General features: G+C 45.8%; 1 protein-coding gene and 1 pseudogene across 2 annotated transcripts in view; both read left to right on the top strand.

The window, feature by feature from the left end:
* The window catches only part of BAIAP2L1 (BAR/IMD domain containing adaptor protein 2 like 1), a 109,733-nt gene that overhangs the window by 7,756 nt on the left and 75,755 nt on the right, over positions 1-26,222 (top strand). The gene's annotated exons all lie outside the window — the stretch shown is intronic.
* Positions 3,769-3,856, top strand: LOC119621393 (small nucleolar RNA U3; annotated as a pseudogene).

Below are 26,222 nucleotides of genomic sequence, written 5' to 3' on the forward strand. Positions count from 1 at the left end.
GCTGACCTCAGGCGATCCACCCTCCTCAGGCTCCGAAAGTGCTAGGATTACAGGCGTGAGCTACCGCACCCGGCCATGAAAGGATTTTATTGCATAAAGGATGTAAATATCCCTTATGTTAAACTGGAGGGCTCGGAATGGGGTGCAGAGTTATGGTTAATTGCATTTTCTTGTTAATTAAATATTAATGAAAATACTTTCCTTTTTATGTAACGTTTCTTGAAAATGTACCTACTTTGGGCCAGACATGGTGCGGTGGGTGGTGGGGGCGGGCACTCATGCCTGTAATCCTAGCACTTTGGGAGGCTGAGGCAGGTGGATCACCTAAAGTCAGGAGTTTGAGACCAGCCTGACCAACATGGTGAATGGCGGTTCATGACTGTAGTCCCTGTTTAGTAGAGATAGTAGCCTATCTCTACTAAAAATATAAAAATTAGGCCAGGCGCAGTGGCTAACGCCTGTAATCCCAGCACTTTGGGAGGCCGAGGAGGGCAGGTCATAAGGTCAGGAGATCAAGACCATCCTGGCTAACATGGTGAAACCCTGTCTCTGCTAAAAATACAAAAAAATTAGCCAGGCGTGGTGGCGGGTGCCTGTAGTCCCAGCTACGCGGGAGGCTGAGGTAGGAGAATGGCATGAACCCGGGAGGCAGAGGTTGCAGTGAGCTGAGATCGCGCCACTGTACTCCAGCCTGGGTGACAGAGCAAGACTCTGTCTCAAAAAAATAAAAATAAAATAAAATAAGAAGTGTAAATAAGCATGCCCAGAATCCTACAAACCAGAGATAACACTAACTCTTGCTGTCACTTTTTCTGATATTTTTCAATACATATTCCCATGTGAGTTTTCTGTGCGCTATCATTTTGATGACTGAACACGACTCCATTTTTCATCATAATTTATTGGTCAGCCCCTGTGGTTGTACATAGATCGTTGCCAGTACTTTGCTGTTACAGCGCCGCCATGGGCATGATTGCAGTCAAAGCGTTGCACAGATCCGTAAGCAGATCCATTATGTTTTCCTTAAACCACATTCCCAGAAGGGAGCTCTGGGTCAAAGGGCAGGTACATTTTAAAGCCTGTTTGCTCCACATTGCAAAATGCCCTACAGAAAGCATGCACCAAATGATGCTGTCAGCTGCACTGTGTGAGAGTGTACCTTTCCCTGAACTCCAGCCAGTTAGGTAGACTTCTTTTTTGAAACAGAGTTTTGCTCTTGTTCGCCGAGGCTGGAGTGCAATGGTGCTATCTTGGCTTACTGCAACCTCCGCCTCCTGGGTTCAAGCAATTCTCCTGCCTCAGCCTCCCTAGTAGCTGGGATTGCAGGCGCCCACCACCACGCCTAACTAAGGTAGACTTCTTTTTCCTTTTCTTTTTTTTTTTATTTAGAGAGGGGTCTTGCTACATTGCCCAGGCTGGCCTAGAACTCCTGGGCTCCAGTGATCCTACCTCAGCCTCCCAAGTAACAGGGACTACAGTCATGAACGGCCATTCCCTGCTCAATTAAGTAGATCTTTTAAAACCACTTCCTTTTTAATAACACATAGAAGGGGTGTGTGCGTGCGTTTTCAGTATTTAAGCATGTGTACCATATAGAATATGGACATTGGCGAGAACACCCACGATTTCATGCCTATTAATAACTAGGCATATTTTCCCCCATAAACTTAGAACTTGTAGATATGTGCAGAGTAATTATAGCTCTGTGACCTTTCAGACCTTAGACTTCTGTTCTTATTTTCCTCAGCCTTGATTTTATACTTCTATTTTTCTTCCTAACCTTGAGTCCTTCTGGTTTATCATGATTTTAGTGACTTGAGTTTTAGATTTTTTTTTTTTTTTTTTTTTTTTTTTTTTGAGACGGAGTCTCACTCTGTCACCCAGGCTGGAGTGCAGCTGCGCAATCTCAGCTCACTGCAAGCTCCGCCTCCCAAGTTCACACCATTTTCCTGATTCAGCCTCCCAAGTAGCTGACCACCACCAGGCGCCCACTACCAGGCCTGGCTAATTTTTTTTTTTTGTATTTTTAGTAGAGACGGGTTTTCACCATGTTAGCCAGGATGGTCTCGATTTCCTGACCTCGTGATCTGCCCACCTCGGCCTCCCAAAGTGCTGGGATTACAAGCATGAGGCATTGCGCCTGGTTGAGTTGTAGATTTTAGTGGTTTTAGTTCCTAGTGTAATCGCTACCTGAAGTCTTTGGGGATAAAGGTGCGATGCATATAAATCAGATAAAATGTGGCCAGTCTCTCTTTCTTTAAAAAATAGAAGAAAAAATATTACCAGAATGTGTTCCCAAACCAGGGAGCAGAATAGATGAACCCAGCTCAGAGATCTAACCAATCTCTCACAGTCTCCTAGAGTGCCTGTGCTTTTGAGAGAACAGTGGGTGGGTGAAGACGCCCCCGGGTTTCCTGCTTTAACTGTGTTTATAGGCTGGGCACCATGGCTCACGCCTGTAATCCCAGCACTTTGGGAGGTCGAGGCGAGCAGATCACGAGGTCAAGAGATCAAGACCATTCTGGCCAACATGGTGAAACTCCATCTCTACTAAAAATATATTAAAAAAAAAAAAGTTAACTGGGTGTGGTGGAGCGCGTGTGTAGTCCCAGCTACTCAGGAGGCTGAGGCAGGATCGCTTGAACCAGGGAGGCAAAGGGAGCAGTGAGCTAAGATCATGCCACCGCACTCCAGCCTGGCAACAGAGTAAGAGACTGTCTCAAAACAAACGAAAAAACATGTTTATTCATATGGTACTTTGGAGGCTAAAAAGTCCCTAAACAATAGCAATTAAGCACTAGTAACTCTAGGGCAGGGGTTTTTGTTTTTGTTTTTGTTTTGAGACAGAGTCTCGCTCTGTCACCCAGGCTGGAGTGCAGTGGCGAGATCTCGGCTCACTGCAAGCTCCGCCTTCCAGGTTCACGCCACTCTTCTGCCTCAGCCTCCAGAGTAGCTGGGACTACAGGCGCCTGCCACCACGCCCGGCTAATTTTGTTTCTGTAGTTTTAGTAGAGACGGGATTTCACCACATTAGCCAGGATGGTCTCAATCTCCTGACCTTGTGATTCACCCGCCTCGGCCTCCCAAAGTGCTGGGATTACAGGCGTGAGCCACTGCACCCGGCCACGTTTACATTTTTTAATGTGAATTGCTTACTTTTATAATGTTTAACATAAATGAAGCAGGTAAATATGTAGATAAATATATATATTCCATTTTAATGGGCATGTGTTTTTAAACCTAAGCTAAATTTGCCATCTCCTACCTCTGTTTGCAAATTACCTATTTAAAGATAAACCTAATTTTAAATCTTATGATTTTTGTCTTGATTTTTACGTATGGGAATACATGTTTAACATCTACTAACCCAAGGCTGGGTGCAGTGGCCCATGCCTGTAATCCCAGCACTTTGGGAGGCTGAGGCGGGCGGATCACGAGGTCAGGAGATTGAGACCATCCTGGCTAACATGGTGAAACCCCGTTTCTACTAAAAATACAAAAAATGAGCTGGGCACTGTGGCGGGCGCCTGTAGTCCCAGCTACTCAGGAGGCTGAGGCAGGAGAATGGCGTGAACCCGGTAGGCGGAGCTTGCAGTGAGACGAGATTGCACCACTGCACTCCAGCCTGGGAGACAGAGCGAGACTCCGTCTCAAAAAAAAAAAAAAAATTTTTTTTTACTAACCCGAGACTACATGTGCAACAGGCAACTAGCTGAACAAAATTGAAAACACTCAAATTCCAGTTCTTAAAACTGCCTTTTAAAAGTCAAGACTATACTTTCAGGGGTCATTTCTATAGTTTGTTCAGAAGTTTCTCTGAATGTGTAGAGCAAAAAGTCATTTGTGATGTTGCAAGTGGTTAATTGCTCTCCAAGCATGGCCGTATCTTTGAAAGGCACAAAATCAGGTGACAACAGGGACAAGAAGAGGTACAAGAGTGGTAATAACCTGTCAAAAGTATGGGGCAAAAGTCAGATGATTAAAATATAAGGCATCCTCACGCCTGTAATCCCAGCAGTTTCGGAGGCTGACGGGGCGAATCACCTGAGGTCAGGAGTTTGAGACCAGCTTGGCCAACATGGTGAAACCCCATCTGTACTAAAAATACAAAAAAATCAGCTGGGCATGGTGGTGGGTACCTGTAATCCCAGCTACTTGGGAGGCCGAGGCAGGAGAATCGCTTGAACCTGGGAGGCGGAGGTTGCACTGAGCTGAGATCTTACCACTGCACTCCAGCCTGGGTGACAGAGTGAGACTCTGTCTCAAAAAAAATAATAATAAAAATTAAAAATAAGGCCTCGAGCAAATGTGCAGAAAAGATTGGGGTAGGAGTTGGAATAGTTCCCAGGTGACAGATCCAACCACCAGCTACCCTAATCCAACAGCCCCGTGCTGAGTTAGGAAGAGGGAAGCCACTGCCTGTTGGGGGAGGGGAGAGGAGTACAGAAGACAGGGCCCCCTGTCACCTTCACATGCCTATCTGACAACTGCCTGAGTCTTAGTTAATAGACCAATCTGTTTCTGGCCACAAAAACCTCAAGTGACAAATCAGGAAAGTCACAATGAAAATTGCTCATACTTAGGGGCCAGGGTTTTCTTTGGATAAAACTTGGATGTTTTTTTTTTTTTTTTTAATTTTCTTGGGGTCTATATTGCCCATGCTTGAGTGCAGTGGTATGATCATGGCTCACTGCAGCCTCAACCTCCCAGGCTAAAGCGTTCCTCCTGCCTCAGCCTCCCAAGAAGCTGGGACTATAGGCACGTGCCACCATGTCTGACTAAGTTTTATGTTTTTCATAGAGATGGAGTTTCGCTATGTTGCCCAGGCTGCTCTTGAACTCCTGGGCTCAAGCCATCTGCCTGCCTTGGTCTCCCAAAGTGCTGGGATTACAGGTGTGAGCCACTGCATCTGGCCCAGTTGTGATTATTTAATGGACTAAATGGTGTGTGTCATCATAGCCTGGGCTTATCTTATACTTTGAGCAGCTTAAGATACAGGACATCAACTACGTCTGGCAGTACAATATGTGTCTGAACAGTAAATGCGGGAACAATATGCCTGTAAACAAAAAAGTTTAAACATGCAAAACATTGTGGCTTTTGTTTTGTTTTTGAGAGGGAGTCTTGCCTTGTCACCCAGGCTGGTGTGCAGTGGTGCGATCTCGGCTCACTGCAACCTCCGCCTCCCAGGTTCAAGCGATTCTCCTGCCTCGGCCTCCCAAGTAGCTGGGATTACAGGCATCCACTTAGAGACTTAGTCCAATCCTTTTTTTTTTTTTTTTTTTTGAGGCGGAGTCTTGCTCTGTCGCCCAGGCTGGAGTGCAGTGGCCAGATCTCGGCTCACTGCAAGCTCCACCTCCTGGGTTCATGCCATTCTCCTGCCTCAGCCTCCCGAGAAGCTGGGACTACAGGCGCCCGCCACCTCGCCCGGCTAATTTTTTGTATTTTTTAGTAGAGACGCGGTTTCACCGTGTTAGCCAGGATGGTCTCGATCTCCTGACCTCGTGATCCGCCCGTCTCAGCCTCCCAAAGTGCTGGGATTACAGGCTTGAGCCACCGCGCCCGGCCGGCTTAGTCCAATTCTTACGCCCTCTGAGAAGGCTTCTTCAGCTAACCAGTGCATCCTTTGTGTCATCCCAGATGGTCATATGTACTTGATAATGCCCTATTCTTTCATTTGATGTTATGCTTTAGTCTGTAAATAAGGATGATAATACCTCCTAGGGTTGCTATGAAGATGAAACATGGTCATACATGAAGGCTCTTAGAATACCGTCTGGCGCATTGTAGGTATTCAATTAGGGTTAACTGTTAGTAGGCACAGCGTGTGTTTATTAGACTGTCACCACCCCAAGAGCAGTGATTTTCATCTGTTTTGTTTATTGCCTGCCCCCTTATTTACAAATGACTGAGATAGGTGGAGCTGAGTAAATACCTTATAAGAGAATACTGTTGAAAATATTGGCACACATTTTTATCTCGCTGAAGGAGCTATATGCTCCTTGAAGGTTTTTTTTGGTTGTTTTTTTCTTTTGTTTTGAAACAGGGTCTTAACTGTTGCCCAGACTGGAGTGAAATGGCACGATCGTAGCTTATTGCAGCCTCCAACTCCTAGGCTCAAGCAAATTCTCCTGCCTCAGCCTTCGGAGTGGCCGGGACTACAGGCGTGCATCACCACACCCTGCTAATTTGTTTTTTGTTTTGTTTTGTTTTTTGTTTTTGTTTTTAGAGAGACAGGACCTGCCTCACTTTGTTGGCCAGGCTGGTTTTGAACTCCTGGGCTCAAACAGTCCTCCCACCTCAGCCTCCCAAAGTGCTGGGATTAAAGGCATGAGCCACTGCACCCAGCCCTTGAAGGTTTATTTAATCCCTTATCGTGGTGGTGCATAGTAAGAACTCAAAAATACTTGTGTTTTAAATGTTGAAGACCTGTGCTGATCACACAGGGGTGACTGAAACTGTCACCAACTCCTTAGTGGTGCTTAGATCTCATCGGTAATAACAGCTGCCACGTCGCCAGCACCTGTGAGGTACATGCCGAGCTTTTACCACCAACATGAGTTCTTCCCGCAACTGTTTTCTTGAGCACCACAGCTGTGCCAAGCACCATGGTTACCACCAGGAACCACGCTGGAGAAAAGACAAAGAAGGTCTGTGCCCGTCTAGAGTTTATAGCTATGACAGGACAGCAACCCCAAGTTCTAGTAGCCCCAGCCTCTCTCCTCCGCCTGGACCTGCCCGTGTTGTAAATTAAACATCCTTGCTCCTTTCCCTACCCTCTGTCCCAGAGGGGGCTGGCCTTTGCAACTTCAATATTTGGACTTCGTTTTGTCTCAGTATGCGAAAAAAGAAGGAAAAACTTAATATGCATGTAGGTTAAGTTTGAGAGGAGTTTTAAGGCAATTTAAAGAAGTCTTTAAGGAAATCTTTGGAAGACCAGGCGCAGTGGCTCACGCCTGTAATTCCAGCACTTTGGGAGGCCCAGGCGAGCCGATCACGAGGTCAAGAGATCGAGACCATCCTGGTCAACATGGTGAAACCCCGTCTCTACTAAAAATACAAAAAATTAGTTGGGCGTGGTGGTACGTGCCTGTAGTCCCAGCTACTCGGGAGGCTGAGGCAGGAGAATTGCTTGAACCCAGGAGGCAGAGGTTGCAGTGAGGTGAGATGGCACCACTGTACTCCAGCCTGGCGACAGAGCAAGACTCTGTCTCAAAAAAAAAAAAAAAAAAGCCTTTGGAAAGTTGCATATAGGAGAGAAGTGGATGAGAGAGAAAAAAAAGTTCTCAGAAAGAACATTGTAGAAATGTTGATTCCTGGCTGGGTGTGGGGGCTCATGCCTGTAGTCCCAGCACTTTGGGAGGCTGAAGCAGGCAGTTCACTTGAGGTCAGGAGTTCGATCGAGACCAGTGTGGACAACATAGTGAAATCCCATCTCTACGAAAAATACAAAAACATTAACTGGACATGGGGGTATGCGCCTGTAATCCCAGCTACTCTGGAGACTGAATCGCTTGAGTCCAGGAGGTCGAGGCTGCAGTGAGCCGAGATTGCACCACTGCACTCCAGCCTGGGCAACAGAGCAAGACCCTGTCTCAAAAGAAAAAGAAATGATTTCCCTTACTGGTATCTGATAAATAAAAGTAAAGAATTTAAACTGTTTTTAAATTATTTGGAGTTTTTGAACAATTCCTCAGATCGCAAAGGCTGCAATTTTATTTTGAGACAGAATCTCGCTCTGTCACCCAGGCTGGAGTGCAGTGGTGCAATCTTGGCTCACTGCAGCCTCTGCCTCCTGGGTTCAAATAATCCTCCCACCACTGCCTCCTGAGTAGCTGGGATTAAGGTGCCTGCCACCATGCCTGGCTAATTTTTGTATTTTTAGTAGAGATAGGGTTTCACCATGTTGGCCAGGCTGGTCTTGAATTCCTGGCCACAAGTGATCAACCCATTTCAGCCTCCCAGAGTCCTGGAATTATAGGCATGAGCCACCACACCCACCTAGCTGCGATTTTAAAACAATAGAATGAGGTTGGTTGCCGTGGCTCACGCCTGTAATCCCAGCACTTTGGGAGGCCAAGGCAGGTGGATCACCAGAGTTCAGGAGTTCAGCACCAGCCTGGCCAACATGGCAAAATCCTGTCTCTCCTAAAAACACAAACATTACCCAGGTGTGGTGGTGGGCACCTGTAATCGCAGCTACTTGGGAGGCTGAGGCAGGAGAATCGCTTGAGCCTGGGAGGCCAAGGTTGCGGTGAGCCGAGATCGCGCCACTGCACTCCAGCCTGGGCGACAGAGCGAGACTCCATCTCTCACACACACACACACACACACACACACACACACACACACACGTAGAATGATCTATCTCACAGAGTCTGGTTGAGGGAAGTTAGCTAGAATGATTCCAGATACTACCATAAAAGTGGCTTTTGGAAAGAACTGGTGCAGTAAGTCAGTGTACTTTGATCCGGTAAAGTTCCTGTTACCTGTTCAGTGCTCTGGGGCCTTCTAAACAAACGTAACCCAGTGCATAAGATGTCCCTTCCTGTAAATTTATCGCTCGCTTTTTTATTCCAGGACACACCTTTTAAAAACAGTAACTAGGCAGGCAAGAGCACTTAGTCAAACAACCTAGTGTACCCTGTGGCCTTCAAAGTATGTATCTTTTGACAGCTATTTCAGAATCAGTGATCAATTACTGGTTCCTTAATACATGCCATTTATCTGTGGTTAAGTTTTATATTTCTAAGTGATAATAAGGTAATATTAAAGGTGTTTACTTTTCTTATTTTCACCTATGCCTCTGTGAATTGCCTTGGTATTTCTTCATACCTGTTTCCCTGTGAGACGGTGCATTTCCAAGGACTGGAGCTCTTTCTTTTTTTTCTGAGATGGAGTTTCACCCTTGTTGCCAAGGCTAGAGCACAATGGTGCGATCTCGGCTCACTGAAACCTCTGCCTCCTGTGTTCTGGTGATTCTCCTGCCTCAGCCTCCTGAGTAGCTGGAATTACAGGCGCCCGTCACCACGCCCAGCTAATTTTTGTATTTTTAGTAGAGACAGGGTTTCACCATGTTGGCCAGGCTGGTCTCAAACTCCTGACCTTAGGTGATCTGCCTGCCTCGTTCTCCCAAAGTGCTGGGATTACAGGCATGAACCACCACGCCCGGCCTGGAACTCTTTCTTCATTCATCTTTGTGTTTCCTGTGTCCAGCACGGAGTGGGCTCAATGCAGGCATAATAATAAAGGTTGCAGAAATGTGTAGATTTTTATGATGTTTCAAAGCCCGAAATGTGAGACTTTACAGAGTCGGTGGAATGAAACATAAGTACACACATTCACGTGTTACCTCTCTCTCTCCCCCACACATGCACAAACTTACACAAAGAGGAAATCCCAGAAAAGAGGCACATTTTCAGATTCTGGTTGAAATGTTACTTTTAAGACTGAAAGTTATGGCTGGGCGCAGTGGCTCACGCCTGTAATGCCAGCACTTTGGGAGGCCAAGGTGGGCAGATCACCTGAGGTCAGGAGTTCGAGACCAGCCTGACCAACATGGAGAAACCCCGTCTCTACTAAAAATACAAAAAAAATTAGCGAGCGTGGTGGCGCATGCTTGTAATCCCAGCTACTCGGGAGGCTAAGGCAGGAGAATCGCTTGAACTGGGGAAGCAGAGGTTGTGGTGAGCCAAGATCGCGCCATCGCACTCCAGCCTGGGCAACAAGAAGGAAACTCCGTCTTAAAAAAAAAAAAAAAAAAAAAGACTGAAAATTATGTTACATGGCAGTCATCTTGGTACAGCAGCTTAGAATAGGACGGGTTGTGTTTCCATTCTTTTTTTCTTTTTTTTGAGACAGAGTCTTGGTCTATTGCCCAGGTTGGAGTCCGGCGGCACCATCTCAGCTCGTTGCAGCCTCCTCCTCCCAGGTTCAAGTGATTCTCCTGCGTCACCCTCCCAAGTAGCCGGGATTACAGGTGCATGCTACCATGCTCAGCTAATTTTTTACATTTTTAGTAAAGACTGGGTTTCACCATATTGGTCAGGCTGGTCTCGAACTCCAGACCTCAGGTTTCATTCTTTCAAATAAGAACATGTACCTCTAAGAACAAAACAAACATGGATACTGGTATTATCCTAGTAGGAATTTCAAGAAATGATTTTTACTTCAGTCTTATAGGCATTACTTATTCCCTCTGAAGTTCAGAATTTAAAACTTGTTTGAATTCTGGGGTAGGGTTCCACAATCCCTCGCCTGATGGAGGCCGATGTGGACCCACCATTGTTCCACAGTTTGATAGGTTGATAATTGCCAAAGCTAGGAACGCCTGCCTTCAACCTGAACGCTCTCCTGGCATTGCCAAGAAATAAATGTAACTATATAGAGTTATAGTATCTGTGGACCTTAAACCCAGTGTAATCATCCACACTTAAACTACAAGGGAACGTGATTTTGAATGATTCCATTCATAGACAAATGGAAAACCTTTATCTAGTAATTAAAATAGAATGAAATTTTCTAGTCTTTTTTTAAATTTTATTTTTTTATTTTTTGTAGAAACAGAGTCTCCCTGTGTTGCTCAGGCTTGTTTCAAAACTCCTGGCCTCAAGCGATCCTCCTGCCTTGGCTTCCCAAAGTGCTGGGATTACAGGCGTGAGCCACTGTACCCGGCTGAAATTTTCTAATCTTGAACTAGGTTCAAGAGCGTTATTTTTCCCTTCAAGTTACTTTCTCAGATGGGCCGAGCTCGGTTTTCCTGTACATTGTTCTCCCTCCTCACTCTTTTTTCCAAATTAACAATTGAAAACCTAGATTTTGGCTGGGCACGGTGGCTCACACCTGTAATCCCAGCACTTTGGGAGGCCGAGGCGGGCAGATCACGAGGTCAGGAGATCGAGACCATCCTGGCTAACACAGTGAAACTCCGTCTCTACTGAAAATACAAAAAATTAGCCGGGCATGGCGGTGGCCACCTGGAGTCCCAGCTACTCGGGAGGCTGAGGCAGGAGAATGGCGTGAACCCGGGAGGCAGAGCTTGCAGTGAGCTGAGATTGCACCACTGCACTCCAGGCTGGGCGACAGAGTGAGACTCCATCTCAAAAAAAAAAAACAAAACAAAAAAAACAAAAAAAACTAACTAAATTTTTCCCCTAATGTGGGGTGGGGGTAGCTCTGGAACTTCATTTTCTTAATGGGCTTGATAATTTTGTCCAGAAGATGTAAACAGTTATAGAACATCCTTCTTTTCTTACCTCAGTGTATTGGGGCCATTTTTTGGCTTCATTGTGCTTTAGCTGCAGAATAATTCTTGCTGCCTAAGTGAGTAGGGAATAGGAAGCAGAGAGTTTGTCACAGAAATCTGTCTCTTTAAGCAACGAAATGAAAGGTCGCGGCAATGTGATGCGTCTGGTAATGTATCAGAAGAGGCAGCGATTTCTGTCTTTCAGTGATCACACTGGTCCCGATTCCTTGGTTGGCTTTAGGGAGCTCAGGCTCTCCTAGGTCCTCCCAAGACTCTGAGAATATTCTTCTGTGAGAGGCTAAGCCCAAAGACTGCACCTGCACGCCCAGTGGAGGTTCAGGCCACGTTGCTAGGGATGGGGCCTCATAAGCCTGCAGGCCTCTTGGCTTCCTTTCTCCTGTGATCTTTGCACCCTGAAGGACAACTTTTGCAGCAATAATTCTGTATCAGCCAAAACCTAGATTGTGGGTGCAGATGGGAAAGGAAGAATGAAGGCAAAACAATGATTCTGTCATAATGAAATTCTCACGGAGAGTTTTCTCGGTGCACTGAAGATTTCCTAGGAAACTCCCCCGTTTAGAAGGACACAGTAAGGACTTTTGCCTGGAAAAACATTTGCCAAACTCCCTCCCCAGTCATAACTGGAAAAACAACTGCTATGCCAGCCGGAGATCTGCCTCAAAATAGCTGGGTTATCATTTGCTACTAATGGGTCAAATTGATTTTCACCCTAGAAGGGGAAATTGCTGGAGACGGCTCCACAGGCATAAATGCTTTGCAGACCAGTGGTGCGTGTCCAGCTGTCTGGGACCCGTGTTCCCAGAGGACAGGGGATGACCCTGTGCATCTCAATATGCTGGGCTCTGCTGTGGGCAGGCTAGTTAGAGACGACCAAAGAAGGAGCAAAGGCACACTTATCTGTGGCCATTCCATAGCATTAGGGATTTAGATCCCTGAATCCTTAGCAGCCTGTAATGGAAGAAGGGACAGAACGGGGTGGGGTAGGGTGGGGTGGGTGGTGGTTCCTTTAAAAAAAAAAAAAAAAAAGACCGGGTGCGGTGGCTCATGCCTGTAATCCCAGCACTTTAGGAGGCTGAGGTGGGAAGATTGCTTGAGGCCAAGAGTTTGAAACCAGCCTGGGTGATATGGTTTGGCTCTATGTCCCCACCCAGATCTCATTTTGAATCATGTGCTGTGGGAGGAACGTCGTGGGAGATAATTTGAGTCATGGGGGCAGTATTTCCACCATCCTGTCCTCATGGTCGTGAATAAGTCTCACGAGATCTGATGGGTTTATCAGGGGTTTCCGCTTTTGCTTCTTTCTCATTTTCTCTTGCCGCTGCCATGTTAGAAGTGCCTTTCGCCTCCCACCATGATTCTGAGGCCTCCCCAGCCATGTGGAACTGTAAGTCCAATGAAACCTCTTTTTCTTCCCAGTCTTGGGGATGTCTTTATCAGCAGCGTGAAACAGACTAACACACTAGGCAACATAACAAGAACCCATCTCTAGAAAAAATTTAAAAGTTAGCTGGGTGTGTTGGTGCACACCTGAAGTCCCTGCTAATGGGAGGCTGAGGCGGAAGGATCGCCTGAGCCTGGGAGTCTGAGATTACCATGAGGTCTGAGCACACCAGTGCACTCTAGTCTGGGCGACAGAGTGAGAGTCCCTATCTCTAACAAAAAAAAAAAAAATGTAATTTATATGTTATAAAATTCACTCATTTTAAGTGTACAATTTAATGGTTTTTAGTAAATTTATAGTTGTGCAACCATTGCCACAATTTAAATTTATAACACTTCTGTCACCTCAAAAAGAGCCTTCATCCCCATTTGCTATCGTGACTCATTCTTGTTTTCAGCCCCAGGCAACCACTAATAGATTTTCTGTCTCTACAGATTTGTCTTTTCTGTATTTTATATATAAATAGAGTCATACAATATTTGGTCTCTTGTGACTGGCTTCTTAATGGGTTTTATCCATGTTGTAGAGTGTCTTAATATTTTATTCCTTTTTTATGGCTGAATAATATTCTATTAAATAGATATACCACATGTTGTTCGTTCACCAGTTGATGGACATGAGGGTTGTTTCTAAACAAGATTGTTTTTAAGAGGCCACATGAATGCCTCTATTTAACAGGTGATTTAAATGACAGCTTGGAAAAACACAGGACTGGGAAGCGAAATTCACAAAGACAGCCCCGGCGTTTGCAGATGTGTAAGCCTGTTAGGACTCAGTAGGTAGAAGGCCAACCCTGACAGCTTTTGTGAACCTTGGTTGGAGTTATTGCCTTGAGCTAGGGAAGTTGCAAGCAGTCACACCATTACCTAATGCTCAATTTTCGAGGCTAATTGGCCCACGGGGCCTTGGTGTCTGTGGCGCTGTGTTCAGATGAGCTGGTGGAGTTGAAGGCACAGCCTGCAGCTGGTTCATCCGTGGGTGCAGGCGTCTCTTATGAAATACAGATGTCAGAACCTGCTGCTGCTGAGGACACTGTGAGGCATTAATCAGATGATCCAGGCAGTGTTCTTGGTGCTGGAAATGCGGTGGTGGTTACATTAAGATTCCTAGCCTTGGCCCGGCTCAGTGGCTCATGCCTGTAATCCCAGCACTTTGGGAGGCTGAGGCGGTCAGATCGCCTGAGGTCAGGAATTCGAGACCAACCTGGCCAACATGGTGAAACCCATGTCTCTACTAAAAAGACAAAAATTAGCTGGACGTGGTGGCCTGTGCCTGTAGCCCCAGCTGCTGGGGAGGCTGAGACACGAGAATTGCTTGAACCTGGGAAGCAGAAGTCACAGTAGCCGAGATCACGCCACTGTACTCCAGCCTGGGTGACAGAGCAAGACTCCATCTAAAAATACAATAAAAAAAGATCCCTCGCCTTGATTACATGTAGTTTCTACCAAGGAGACAGATCTCAAACAGAATATCTTATACAGTATGATAAGCACTTTAAAGAAAGAGAAGCCGGGAACAGAGCTAGAGAGAGGCTGGCATTGCCACCATTTGTGGAAGAGGTCAAGGAAGGTGTCTCTGAGAGTCTGTGGGAATGGATGTGACCTGTCTGGAGAACAGCCTGGAGGCCAGTGTACCTCAGCCCAAACCCAGGTGGAGCATGCAGCTGCAGGGAATGTCCCGGCTTTCAAGGCCTCTTCCCACCCTGTGGTTGAAAGGACAGAAGTCACTGATGACATTCACTTATGATAGACAGGAGAACTGAGGCTAAAACACACCAGGAAACTACCTTTCATCATTTCTCTCCCCCTGCTTAGCTATTTCCAGTCATGTGTTATTTTTTAATGCTGATAAGAAATAGTGTATGGTACTTTTTTTGGTTCGTTTATGGTTTTTTTTTGTTTTTTGTTTTTTGTTTTTGGAGACAGAGTCTCACACTGTCACCCAGGCTGGAGTGCAGTGGCCCAGTCCCGGCTCACTGCAACCTCCGCCTCCTAGGTTCAAGCGATTCTCCTGTCTCAGCTTCCCAAGTAGCTGGAACTGCAGGCATGCCCCACCACGCCCAGCTAATTTTTTTTTTTTTTTTTTCAGTAGAGATGGGGTTTCACTATGTTGGCCAGGCTAGTCTCAAACTCCTGACCTCAGGTGATCCGCCCGTCTTGGCCTCCCAAAGTGCTGGGATTACAGGTGTGAGCCACCGCACCCAGCCTTTCTTTTTTTTCTTTTTGAGACCGTGTCTCTGTCTGTCGCCCAGACTGGAGTGCAGTAGTGAGATCCCGGCTCAATGCAACCTCTGCCTCCTGGGTTCAAGCGATTCTCCTGCCTCAGTCTCCTGAGTAGCTGGGATTACAGGCGCCCACCACCACACCCAGCTAATTTTGAATATTTAGTAGAAATGGGATTTCACCATGTTAGCCAGGCTGATCTCGAACTCCTGACCTCTGGTGATCCACCCGCCTTGGCCTCCCAAAGTGCTGGGATTACAGGTGTGAGCCACCAGGCGTGGCCTAGTGTATGGTACTTTTTAAAAGATACTATTGTTTGCCTATCAAACAGGCAAAAAGTATGACAGTGCCAAGTGCTGGGGAGAACGTGGCAAAACTGTACTTTGACACAATGGTTTCCAGCATGGAAATGGCTGCAGCTGCTGTCTTCAAATTTGGGAGTATCTAACAAAATGGAGAAATCTTTCACAAACGTGTGTCTCTGCAGTTCTGTTTCTGGGTACATTCTTACCTGTATGTACAAGGAGACATGTATCATTCCTTACCACCTTGTTGGTATTAGCAGAAGCTTATAAGCCTTGTAAACGCCTGTCAGTCAAGAAATAGATGGGTAAAATGCAGTCTGTTTATATGATGGGATATATATGTATATGTATATATAAATGATTTATTTCAAGAAATTGACTTCCATGATTGTGAGGCTGATGAGTCTAAGATGTATAGGGCAGCCTGGGAGCTGACACCACAGTCCCTAAGCAGAATATCTTCTTCCTCAGCGAAACCTCCATTTGTTCTTAAGGCTTTCGACTGATTAGATTACACCCACCCCGATTACTGAAGATAATCTCTTTTATTTAAAGTCAACTTTAAATAAAACTTGTAGTGTAGATGTTGACCATATCTACAAAATACCTTCATAGCAACACTGTTTAGACAACACTGTGTTAGATTAGTGGGTTGGTTTGTTGTTGTGTGAGACGGAATTTTGCTCTTGTTGCCCAGGCTGGAGTGCAATGGTGTAATCTCAGCTCACCGCAACCTCCGCCTCCCGAGTTCAGGTGATTCTCCTGCCTCAGCCTTCCGAGTAGCTGAGATTACAGGCATGTGCCACCAAACTCAGCTAATTTTTTTTTTTTTTTTTTGTAAAGATGGAATTTCTCCATGTTGGTCAGGCTGGTCTCGAACTCCTGACCTCAGGTGTTCCGCCCGCCTCGGCCTCTCAAAGTGCTGGGATTATAGGCGTGAGCCATGGAGCCCAGCCAGTGGGTTGGTTTTGTCTTGTTTTTACCCTCTGTTGCTCAGGTTGGAGTATGGTTGTGCAATCGTGGCTTGCTGTAACCTCGACCTCTCTGGCTCAAGCAATTCTCCCACCTCAGCCTCTAAGTAGCTGGGGCCACAAGTACATGCCATGCCACCCCACCTGGCTAATTTTTGTTGTTGTTTCTGGTAGAGATGGGGTCTCACTATGTTGCCCAGGCTAGTCTCGACTCCTGGGCTTAAGCAATCCTCTTGCCTCAGCCTCCCAAAATGCTGGGATTATAGGCATGAGCTCCCATGCCCAGCCTAGATTAGTGTTTAATTGACTGACTGAATACTGTAGCTTTGCTACCTGGACACTTAAAACAAACAGTCATAAAGGGATACCGCGTAGAAGTTAAACAGGAAGAACCTTGGTCAGTACAGACCAAGGTGAGCAGATCTCAGAAGTATAACACTGAATAAAGAAGTAAGATATGCTGGGCACGGTGGCTCATGCCTGTAATCCCAGCAGTTTGGGAGGCCAAGGTGGGAGGATCACGAGGTCAGGAGATCAAGACCATCCTGGCTAACATGGTGAAACCCCATCTCTACTAAAAACACAAAAAATTAGCCGGGCGTGGTGGCGGGCGCCTGTAGTCCCAGCTACTCGGGAGGCTGAGGCAGGAGAATGGCGTGAACCCAGGAGGCGGAGCTTGCAGTGAGCCAGGATCGCGCCACTGCACTCCATCCTGGGCGACTGAGCGAGACTCCGTCTCAAAAAAAAAAAATAGAAGTAAGATATAAGAGTGAAAAGTATTATATGATACCATTTAAGGATTTATGTATTTTTTTAACACACAAAACAAAATTTTATGTTAATCTTGACTAAATATATACGCGTGTGTGAAAATATAAAATATAGGCTAGTTAACGGCAGTCTGAATTAGTGGCTCCCCCATGGGAGAAAAGAAAGGGGATGAGACTTGTATGGGGTGACTAAGGCATCCTGTCATTTTATCTCTAGTGCTTTTTCAGAAAAGGGAGCCAATGTGGCTATTAACTATTAGGAATTTTTTTTCTTTTTTCTTTTCTCTTTTTTTTTTGAGATGGAATGTCACTTCTGTCACCCAGGCTGGGGTGTGGGGGCACAATCACTGCAAACTCCACCTCCCAGATTCAAGCGATTCTCCTACCTCAGCCTCCCGAGTAGCTGGGATTACAGGTGCCCGCCACCATGCCCGGCTAATTTTGTATTTTTAGTAGAGATGGGGTTTCTCCATATTGGTCAGGCTGGTCTTGAACTCCTTACCTCAGGTGATCCGCCCACTTTGCCCTCCCACAGTGCGGAGATTACAGGTGTGAGCCACTGTGCCCGGCCAACTGTTAGTAATTATTGTGGGACTACAGGTGGTTGTAGATTCTACACTCTCACAATTTTTTTTTTTTTTTTTTTTTTTTTTTTAAGATGGAGTCTTGCAGTGTCGCCTGGGCTGGAGTGCAGTGGCTTGATGTCGGCTCACTGCAGCCTCCGCCTCCTGGGTTCAAGTGATTCTCCTGCCTCAGCCTCCCGAGTAGCTGGGATTACAGGCACCTGCCAGGCTAAATTTTGTATTTTTAGTAGAGACGGGGTTTCTCTGTGTTGGCGAGGTTGGTCTCAGACCCATGACCTTGTGATGCACCTGCCTCAGCCTCCCAAAGTGCTGGGATTACAGGCGTGAGCCACCATGCCTGGCTTTTTTTTTTCTTTTTTCTCTCTCTTTTTTTTTTTTGATACAGGGTCTCACTGTGTCACTCAAGCTGGAGTGCAATGGCGCGATCTTGGCTCACTGCAACCTCTGCCCCCTGGGGTCAAGCACTTCTCCTGCCTCAGCCTCCCAAGCAGCCAGGACCACAGGTACACACTGCTACGCCCAGCTAATTTTTTGCATTTTTAGTAGAGACAGGGTTTTGCTGTGTTGCTCAGGCTGATCTTGAACCCCTGACCTCAAGCGATCCTCCCACCTTGGCCTCCCAAAGTGCTGGGATTACAGGCATTAGCCACCATGCCCAGCCAGATTCCCCTTTTTCTTTCTTTTTATTTATTTATCTTTTTTTATTACCATTTTATTTATCTTTTTTTTTTTTAATATGGGAAAATAAAGGAGAGGGAGGGTCAGACAAATTTGTTTGCCCAGGCAGAATTGGTCCACATTATGGTATGAAATTAATTATATTCACCAAAAATGAGGAATAAGATTACAAGAAAGCTTCTAAAAAGAGGAAAAAAAAAAAGTACTGTAGAGACACCTACAATCACTCATACCAAAATATATCAGCGCTCTGACCTCATAAAATACATCTTCATCTCACTTTTTCTCACCATTCATTTGAAGGAACTATTGAGGCCTCAGGCAAGGGCCAGTAAGGAAACTGCCTGGACCTGACTCCACCCCACCTCTTGCTGCTGGTAGGACCTTTAGCAGGGTTTTAAAATTCAACATTTCAAAGCTTTGGCATCTTGTCTGTAAAGTGGGGTTAATAGCCACGACGTTAGGATCAGTTGAGACAATCCATGTATGATGTTAGACATAGAGCCGGATTCATAGTAGTCCTCTGTACATGTTAAAATGTGCCTCAAATGGCAAACATTAATGGCAAATGTTCTATGGCCAGATATGGTGGCTCACACGCGTAATCCCAGCACTCTGGGAGGCTGAGGTAGGAGGATTGCTTGAGTCCAGGAGTTCAAGACCAGCCTGGGCAACGTAGCAAGACCCCGTCTCTGCAAAAAATCCAAAAATTAGCTGGATATGGTGGTATTCGTCTGTAGTCCCACCTATTCAGGAGGCTGATGGGGGAGGATTGCTTGAGTCCGGGAGTTCAAGACCCGCCTGGGCAACATAGCAAGACCCCCATCTCTACAAAAAATCCAAAAATTAGCCAGATATGGTGGTATGCGTCTGTAGTCCCACCTACTCAGGAGACTGAGTGGGGAGGGTTGCTTGATCTCAGGAGGTCAAGGCTGCAGTAAACCATGTTCTTGCCTCTATACTCCAGCCTGGGCAACCGAGCAAGACCCTATCTCAAAATAAATAATAAAATGTTCTCAACCGAATAAAGCAGAAGATCATAACACCTTCAATGTCCTTTGTCCCGTACCGTTTTCCGGAGGTGCTGTGTTCATGATCTCCCTTGTCCTGACAGTGACACCAGGGTGAAAGAGCTGATGCCACTTAACAGGAAGTGGAGGTTCCTGGAGATACCTGTGTAAATAGGAGTGTTCCTCTGTTTGGAGACTTGACTCATATTTTAGAGCTTTTCTCTTAGAATATTAATGACTACAGGTGGTTCAGTGTGTACTGATTATTAGGTGCTATCAACCTCACTGAATCCTCATGCCCCTCATGAGCTAGAAAGTATCATGATTCCCATCGTAGACAGGAAGAGACTCAGGCCTTGTAGAGGCTCACGGAGTTGGTGATGTGATTTGCCCAAGAATTCAAGGCCAGATTTTCTTTCTGCCAAGTTCCCCACACCTTCCAGGCCCATTGCTATTGAGATGGCATCTTATAAGTTACAGATAATGCAAACTAATACATAATGCAAGATAGCTGATAAAATAGCTAATATAGACCAATAGGGAACCAAAACATTACTCATATTTGACCAACAAAAGGCATTTTTGTGGGTTTATATATTTCAGTGAGTATTTCTGATCTAACTCAATACCTCAAAGAGAAACATCTCAATTGTCTACTTTTTCTGTACTTGGCTTGTGCTCCAAATTCATGATGGGTATGAACAGCATGACTCTTGTGACCATCTGTTAGCCCACAGGCAGCTGTCTCCATGCCAGATTTGCTTACTAATACCTTCCCTAAAGGAAGAGCGGGTGATCAAGTATTGGTGATGTTAGTCCAGGAACAGCAGCTTCCAGCAACACTTAAGGAAGAAGGAAGCAAGATTTCCTACAAAAAAAATTGATCTTGACTGGGTGCGGTGGCTCACGCCTGTAGTCCCAGCACTTTGGGAGGCCGAGGCGGCCGGATCACGTGAGGTCAGGAGATCGAGACCAGCCTGGCCAACATGGCGAAACCCCATCTCTAGTAAAAATACAAAAATTAGCCTGGCATGGTAGTGGGCACCTGTAATCCCAGCTACTCCTCAGGCATGAAAATTGCTTGATCTTAGGAGGCTGAGGTTGCAGTAAGCCGAGATCACACCACTGGTCACTGCACTGCAGCCTGGGAGACAGCGAGACTGTGTCTCAAAAAAAAAAAAAAAAACCCAAAATCGATCTCGACATATCCTCAGTTAACCCTTGTTACAGCTGTTTTTGCCACATGACATTAGAATGTGCCTTGATTGGTTTGAACATTTGTGATATCAGTTAATTTGTATGAGATTATATAGAATAATATATAAAATTTCAAGGATACATACAAGCCACAGAACTGCATATTTACTTATAAATTCTTAAATCACTTTTAATGCTTATTTATCATAAATATTATACTTTTAGCTGAGAAAAAGCACTGAAATATCGAATAATTTGTCCTTGTGCATATAGAGAACCTTTTTTTTTTTTTTTTTTTTTTTGAGACGGAGTCTCGCTCTGTCACCCAGGCTGGAGTGCAGTGGCTGGATCTCAGCCCACTGCAAGCTCCGCCTCCCGGGTTTATGCCATTCTCCTGCCTCAGCCTCCTGAGTAGCTGGGACCACAGACGCCCGCCACCTTGCCCAGCTAGTTTTTTGTATTTTTTAGTAGAGACAGGGTTTCACCGTGTTAGCCAGGATGGTCTTGATCTCCTGACCTCATGATCCGCCTGTCTCGGCCTCCCAAAGTGCTGGGATTACAGGCTTGAGCGACCACGCCCGGCCTTTTTTTTGTTTTGTTTTGTTTTTTTTGTTTGTTTTTTTGAGACTGAGTTTCGCTCTGTCACCCAGGCTGGAAAGCAGAGGTACCATCTCAGCTCACTGCAACCTCTACCTCCCGGATTCAAGCAATTCTCCTGCCTCAGCCTGCCGAGTAGCTGGGACTACAGGTGCCTGCCACTAAGCCCGGCTAATTTTTGTATTTTTAGTAGAGACAAGGTTTCACCATGTTGCCCAGGCTGGTCTTGAATTCCTGACCTCAGGTAATCCGGCTCTCTCGCCTCCCAAAGTGCTGGAATTACAGACATGAGCCACTACACCTGGCCTATAGAGAACTACTAAAATAAACTAAAAGAGGGCCGGGCGCAATGGCTCATGCCTGTAATCCCAGCTCTTTGGGAGGCTGAGGCAGGCGGATCGCGAGGTCAGGAGATTGAGAGCATCCTGGCTAACATGGTGAAACTCCGTCTCTACTAAAAATACAAAAAATTAGCCAGGCATGGTGGCAGGCGCCTGTAGTCCCAGCTACTCAGGAGGCTGAGGCAGGAGAATGGCATGAACCTGGGAGGCGGAGTTTGCAGTGAGCCGAGATCACGCCACTGCACTTCAGCCTGGGCAACAGAGCGAGACTCCATCTCAAAAAAGAAAATAAAAAATAAAAAAAGAAAGAAACTACAAGAGAAACTGATTCTTAGAAGTATAAAGTCCACTCAGCTTATCTGGCTAGTCATAATTGAATTAATGTATACTTTATTAATTATAAATATACACGGTTAATTTATGCGTAGTTCCATATTGGTAATTATTTTAAAAATGAGTTATAAAAAGTCCAAATGCTAAGGAAGTTAAAACCATCATAAGATTGCATCATTCATTTCTCATAATCATAATTAATCATTATGATCTGTAACTCTGCAGAGGCAGGGGAAATGCGGAGGTAAACAGGGCAGCTAGAAATCTGGTGGAAAGTGTGTGCTGGTTCCAGGGGGACTGTCCTCCAACATTTTATTTAGAATCGCTGATCACTAATTTTCTAATATCTCTAAGGTTTTGCGGTAGAACCAAGCAAGCCTTCTTTGTATGTGATTCAGCACAAGTAGAAGAGTGATATTACCATTAGCTTAGAATGTATTGTGCAACCATAACTATGCATGCCCTTCCCTGGATGGAAATGAAACTCATTCTGGTGAAAACCAGTTTGGCAGAGTATCCTCCTTGCCAGGCAGTAACTGGTGGAGACAGACTAAGCTTTTGCTTTTTTTTTTTTTTTTTTTAAGTAACAGTGCTGCTTGCCATTCATACTTTTTCTGTTCACTTTGTTAAGATTCACTTGGTATCCTAAGCCCTTTAATTCTTACTGCCAAACTTAAATTAAAATGGATTTGTTCATTACTCCTAATGACTCTTAACATTGTAGACTGTTTAACAATTCAGGTCTTCACAAGCCTTGCACTAGCACTGACCTTTGCCTCAACTACAGCTCTCCCCCAAAATGTATGACCCTTTCCATTCACAAGTGCATCCACAACCACTATACAACTTTACAGATTTGGGAATACAAAGGCAGCATTGCTTTTTTGACCCTGGGTTTAAAAATAACATGTACTTCAGCTAAAATAACTACATGAATGGCCAAGAGCCAATATAGGAATGGGTTTTCCACTGTTAAAAAGACCAAAATTAGCCAGGCGCGGTGGCTCACGCCCGTAATCCCAGCACTTTGGGAGGCCAAGGTGGGTGGATCACGAGGTCAGGAGATCAAGACCATCCCGGCCAACATGGTGAAATACCGTCTGTACTAAAAATATAAAAAATTAGCCAGGTGTGGTGGTGGGCGCCTGTAGTCCCAGCTACTCGGGAGGCTGAGGCAGGAGAATGGCATGAACCTGGCAGGCAGAGCTTGCAGTGAGCCGAGATGGCGCCACTGCACTCCCTGGGTGACAGTGCGAGACTTCGTCTCAAGGAAAAGGGCCAGAATTTCTGGGAGAAAACATTTCTGTAGCTGAACCTAAGTACAGTAAGAAAGAAGTATATATGTTGAAACTTTTCAAGCTTAAAAACTCAGTGTTGACTACAAGCTGATTGTAGTCTCAAATCTTTTTTTTTTTTTTTTTTTAAAAACAGAGCCTCACTCTTTTGCCAGGCTGGAGTGCAGCAGCGCCATCTCAGCTCACTGCAACCTCTGCTTCCTGGGTTCAAGAGATTCTTCTGTCTCAGCCTCCTGAATAGCTGGGACTACAAGCAGCCGCCACCACGCCTGGCTAATTTTTGTGTTTTTAGTAGAGATGGGGTTTCGCCATGTTGGTCAGGATGGTCTTGATCTCTTGACCTCGTGATCCACCCACCTTGGCCTCCCAAAGTGCTGGGATTACAGGCGTGAGCCACCGCGCCCAGCCTAGTCTCAAGTCTTAGTTGAACTTTTTTTTTTTTTTTTTTTTACCCCCCTCTGGTAGAATCATTTGGATAGGGATTTGTGTATGGTGTTAACTGTGGAAGTTCTCATTAATTTGTTGTTCTTGGTATTTTAAGATGTTAGGGTTATATGTGAACATTTTAAGAATTATATCAGGAAATTGGCTGGGTGTGATGGCTCATGCCGGTAATTCCAGCATTTTGGGAGGCCCAGGCGGGTGAATCACCCGTGGTCCGGAGTTCAAAACCAGCTTGGGCAGCATGGTGAGACACCATCTCTACTGAAAAAACAAAAATTAGCCGGATATGGTTGCAGGCACCTGTAATCCCAGTGACTCGGGAGGCCGAGGCGTGACAGTCGCATGAACCCGGGAGGTGGAGGTTGCAGTGAGCTGAGATGGCTCCGTTGCACTCCAGCCTGGGCAACACAGCAAAACTCTGTCTCAAAAAAAAAGAAAAGAAATATATCAGGAAATCGAATGAGACCTTCCTCGTATTATATTTGGAGAAGGAATATCCGCAGGAAAGAACAGATCTGGGCTGCTTTCTGTGGTGCTCGTACATTATTGAGCAGGGTCAGCTCTCTGTCAGTTTTCTTATATTTTTACCTACATCCAGCCTCATTAGAATATCATACGAATTTTATTTTTCGAGACAGGGTCTCGCTTTATCGCCCAGGCTGGAGTGCAGTGGCACGATCTCACTGCTACCTCCGTCTCTTGGGTTCAAGCGATTCTCCTACCTCAACCTCCTGAGTAGCTGGGACTACAGGCACCCACCACCATGCCCAGCAAATTTTTGTGTTTTTGGTAGAGGTGGGGTTTCACCATGTTGCCCACGCTGGTCTCGAACTTCTGGGCTCAAACACCCCACCTCCCTTGGCCTCCCAGAGTGCTTGGGATTACAGGCATGAGTCACCACGCGTGGCCTGTAAGAATTTTCAATATCTTTAAACTAAATTAAAATACCTTTTAATTAGAAAGTAGCCATGTGCTAATGAAATTATCAGATTTTGAAAATGAGTGACACAGAAAGAGGGAAAATCCAAATAAGACCTGTAGTTTAGTTAATAGTACTGTAGCAGTGACAGTTTCCTGGGTTTGATAATATACTATGGTTATAGAAGATACCATTGCAGGAAGCATACCTGGGAACTCTGTGTATTATTTTTACAACTCTTATGAGTCTTAAACCATTTCAAAGTAAAAAGCCCCAAAACAAAAGAATTGAAAAGAGATGACAGAAATAACAGCTGTGGACATACCAGCCTGGACAACATAGCAAGACCCTGTCTCTAAAAAATAAATACATAAAATAAAATAAAATAAATTTTTAAAATTACCTGGGCATGGTGGCACATACCTCCCAGCTACTCGGGAAGCTGAGGCAGGAGGATCACTTGAGCCCAAGAGTTTGAGGCTACAGTGAGAGGTGATCATGCCACTGTATTCCAGTCTGGGTGACAGATCAAAACCCTGTCTTAAAAAGAGAAGAAGGAAGAAAGGAGAGAAGAGGGGAGGGAGGGAAGAAAAGAAAAAAGAAAAGCAAGGAAAATAAAAAGAGCAGCTGTGGCTACGTACTGAGGCTTCACCAGCTTGTAGAGAGGATCATGGGGGAGTTCGCTGGCTCTGGGGCTTCCTGGCCACTGGTTGTGCGTAGGTGCCAAGCACCTGACTGCCTCTGGTGACACCAGGTGAGTGGGCTTCCAGGCAGGCATGGGAGAGACACCTTGTGTATTTTATTTTCTTCCTTTTGAGAACCCATTAAAATGATGGCAAAGGAATTAAAAACAAAACCCAATAAATCCACAGTGCAAAAAGACCTGGGAAACATCCACTGACAAGAGACTCAAAGAAATCTGAGGTGATAGAAAACGGACAGTGTGTGCTCACTGACCTCAGAGGGCCTGAAGAACCTGGGGAAAGGAGTCTGATGGGAACTGAGCCATTCACCCTGGGGCCACAGAGGCTGAGGACTGGGCCGCAGAAGGTGGGGGTGGGAATCGGAGTGTGGCGCACAGGGTGGCGGAGCTCCTGGCTTCCCTCCCATACCCCAGCCACCACCAGCAGCTCCCTCTGCTTGGCAGAGCAAAGATTGAACCTCAGGATAATATGAGGTGCTCTAGACTTGGAAACAGCAGCCAAGGGTGGAGGAGGCAGAACTCTGAGCTGAAAACAGAGGAATTCCCTGAAAATCATCTTCGCACTGTCCGGTCCCGGCCCCCTTCCTGACTGGGAAAGCTGACCATCCGATGATTGTCCCCCACCCAGTGACAGGAAATTAGAAAGTTCTCAGCAGAAGCCCAGTGGCCCCTGACGACTGCAGAGTGGCCATTCGCTCGGAATGAAGCCAGCAAGTCAGCCACTACCCTGGGCGCACACCCACAGCTTCCAGCCGGCGGTGACGCGCTGCACTCCTAAATACGAACTGACCAGCAGGGATCACCACACGTTTGAGGAGAGTTTCTAACATGAAAGACAGGGATATCAAACAGTGAAAGGTGATCGGGAGATGATATGGGAACTGGAATAAAACACACCAAAAAATTACAATTCAGACAGGAAAAGATACTGCGTCTATAAAACAAGAACAGGAGGGTACTTTTAAAAAGAAGCAATCAAAAGGCTGGGCGCAGTGGCTCACACCTGTAATCCCAGCACTTTGGGAGGCCATGGTGGGCAGATTGCTTGAGCTCAGGAGTTCTAGACCAGCCTGGGCAACATGGCGAAACCCCGTCTCTACCAAAAATACGAAAAATTAGCCAGGCATGGTGGCGCATGCCGGTGAT

Source organism: Chlorocebus sabaeus, chromosome 28, assembly GCF_047675955.1.
Source record: "Chlorocebus sabaeus isolate Y175 chromosome 28, mChlSab1.0.hap1, whole genome shotgun sequence".
Taxonomy (NCBI): Eukaryota; Metazoa; Chordata; class Mammalia; order Primates; family Cercopithecidae; genus Chlorocebus; species Chlorocebus sabaeus.